Consider the following 3337-nt stretch of genomic DNA (forward strand, 5'->3'; position numbering starts at 1 on the left):
ATTACATATTGGTTAACTACTCCTGAACATGAAGCCTATCCTGGAGTGTCACTCCATTGGAGAAAACTGATTCTATTTTTCTAACCAGAAAAGATCCCAAGAGAAGGCACAAGAATCAGAGCTCCACTAGTTCACATATGTAGGGAGCCGTCCCTGCATTCTCCATTACAAGATGGCGCCTGCATCTGGCAGGCACCGAATGTAAACAAGTTACGCGCAGGCGCTGGGTAACTTTCCATTCCTTGATCTCTGCCTCTTCTGTGGCGTCATATGGTCCGATGAGCTACAGCCAATCATGGGGTAACACGTCCCAGGCGGCGGTTGCCAGCCTTTATTAGGGGACGGGATTCTTGGCTCGGGGTCTCCGCTCTGGTAAGCTTATGCTCTCCTCTCAAGACGCATTAAAGCTTTACTGCAGAAGGATCCGAATGTCCTGTGTGGTTCTTGCCGGCAAGACTATCTCGCGGGACACACATACTCAGAAATCCCATAAAAACACTAAACTAGAAGCCATACTATAAATGTAGAGGACCTGGTGCATACCTGGGCAGGCACGCTGTGCATGCTGCTTCAGTTTCTGTGAGTTCATATCAACTTTCATCATGTTGATTAGAAGACATCGTTTTCTTGGTATTCTTCATCCCTTCTAGCTCTTACACTCTTTCTGCCTCCTCTTTCCCTGTCTTTCATGAGCTCTAAGTGGGCTGCGGGGGTGATGGAGACATCCCTTTTAGAGCTGAGTGTTCCAAGATATCTCTCTCTGATAATGTCTGACTGTGGGAATCTATGTTTGTTCCCTTATGCTTCAGGAGGAAGCTTCTTCTTCTTCTTCTTTTTTTTTTTTTGCTTTATAGAAAATTTTATTGTAGTACTCCAACAACACATCACTTTTTCTTTTCAACATCTTGCTCTGCAGCTTCCTTTGCCCTTTTTGCTCAGATGCCAAAGAGCCGGGCATTGGCCCGGGCCATACGAAGACTGGCAAAAGCCTTGAAGTTCTTGTCTTCTTCTGTGATAACTCTGGCTTTCTCCTTTTTGTAGACATTCCGTATGCGCATCACAGGTCCTGTTAGCTGGGTGGCCAGTTTAAGTTCTTCAGCAGAACTGTCTCCCTTCTTGGGAGCAGAAGGCTTCCTGGGGGCAAGTATGAACTTGGAGCAGTACTCTTTGAGGCGCTGCACATTGGCCTGTAGTGATTCAGTGGATTTGTTTCGTCTCCTTGGGTCCACAGAGATGCAGATGGTGACAGCCACTTTCTTATGGCTAACAGCCCCTCTGAGTTCTTCCAGGCTGAAGCTCCTGCCAGCTCGGACATTGGTGTGGTATCTCACTGTAGGGCACCTCACTATCGGCCTGATGGGACCGGACACGGGGCGAGGGTCAATGTGGCACACTTTCGCCTGCTGGGCCTTGCGTCTGCGGATCTTGCCTGCAGGCTGGTGTCCACTCGCTGCTGCCAATCCGTGTGGAGGTGGGGCTTCAGGATCATGCCATTCTGTCTGGGCGCCATGGCTGCCTCCTGTACAGGAGACAGGAGGAAGCTTCTTTGATGATGTCCGAACAAGGAACTGATCTATGAGTATAGCAGAATATCATTAAGAGATATTTTATCATTATATGTTTAAACTAGTATTATTTGGTTTTACCTAGGTCCCTGGGTTATATCATCAAAGGTTCTTGCTAACTCAATCAGTGTTGAGTATAGGTCCCATATTCTGGAGTGGGCCTTAAGTCAAATCAGTTATTGGTTGGTTACTCTTACAAGCTTTGTGCCACAATTGCCCTAGCATGTCTGGCAGGTAGTATACCATTGTAGATAAAGGGTTTGTGGCTGGCTTGTTTGTTTCTCTTTTGATAACATGCAGAGTATTTTCCTGTCCTGAAAATGGTGGAATGCAGGGGTGAAGGCTCTATGTAGTCACCAACTTGATATATTCATGTTCAATGAGTTGTATAGGTGTTGTTTTCAGCAATGGTGACTTGCTGTTAGTTTATGGAGAACAACCTATGTTCTTGGCAATGGCATTGGTTATTTGGGAATTTCCTCAGGGCCCCTTTGGCCAATAACATGATTTGATGTAAAAAATTCTCATACTGGAAGTTTTGTTTAGTGACAAAAGATGGCCAGTTGAGATTCTGTCTTCTCCTTATTTGGTGATTTCATTTAGATTGTCTTCATATGTGTATATATTTTATGAAGTTTCTACTGCATTAGGTTTCCATACTAAGACTCAACTGCCTCTTAATTTTGGCTGTTTCTCCCCATATTCTTTCCTACAACCATTTCTCTCTTCCTCTTCCCTGATTGATCCTTCTATGCCTTCACACCCATACACCCGTATCTATCTATTCTATTTTCCTTTCCTAATGAAATCTGTCTGTTCCCTTTAGTTCCTTATTCTACACCTACTCTCCGTGTGCCTATGAATTACAGCTTGGTTTTCATTGATTTAACAGCTAATAATTACATATAATGGAATACATACCATTTTAGTCTTTCTGGGAATGGGATTCCTCACTCAGTATGATATTTTTCCTAGTTCCATGTATTTGCTACAAACTTCATGATGTTATTTTTTTTTAACAGCAGACTAATACTCAATTGTGTAAATATATGACATATTCTGAAGATGGGGTCTATTGATCTGTGTTTTAATGACTCTTCATGTGAATTTTATGCATCCTCCAGTTGAAAACCACAGTTTAAAGCTGGTATCACGTTATCAATGAAAAGATACTGCAAAGAATGAAAATGAGTCATGATAATAAATTTTATCTCGGAACAGTTTTTTTGCCAATGCTTTTAATTTGAGCTCTGTACTCTCATCATTAAGAATTAGGAAAGGTTACAAAGGCATTGAATGCGTACAAACACTAAACAGATTTTCATGACACATTCAGACCACTAGAAAAAGAAATGTCTTCTCATGTGCTAAATCATATAAAATAATTTATTAATTTATTTTGTAAAAACATTTTGTATTTGTAATCACTTCATGTCAGGTGAAAAAGGTGATCATAAAAAGTTACATATAGGGGCTGGAGAGATGATTCAGTGGATAAGAGCACTGACTGTTCTTCCAAAGGACTCAGGTTCAATTTTTATCACCCACATGGAAGTTCACAACTGTCTGTAACTCCAGTTTGAGGGGATCTGGCATCCTCACACAGACATACAATCAGGCCAATCCCCAAAGTACTGTGCTGCTGTTGGTCTTCTCTCTAATCTTTCCCAACAGAGACCACGAAAGTGCTCTGAAATGATAAGATGTAGCTTTGGGGTCCTTAAGTTATTCTCTGTACCTTATAAGTCCTTTTGGCCCCAGTGAAAGTTACT

The 3337-nt window shown here is 42.2% G+C and overlaps 1 pseudogene; it reads right to left on the reverse strand.

Moving 5' to 3' along the window:
• Window positions 1-884: 884 nt before the first annotated feature.
• LOC100772533 lies at window positions 885-1510 on the reverse strand (annotated as a pseudogene).
• Window positions 1511-3337: the final 1827 nt, after the last annotated feature.

The sequence above is a fragment of the Cricetulus griseus genome, chromosome 2, assembly GCF_003668045.3.
Source record: "Cricetulus griseus strain 17A/GY chromosome 2, alternate assembly CriGri-PICRH-1.0, whole genome shotgun sequence".
Taxonomy (NCBI): Eukaryota; Metazoa; Chordata; class Mammalia; order Rodentia; family Cricetidae; genus Cricetulus; species Cricetulus griseus.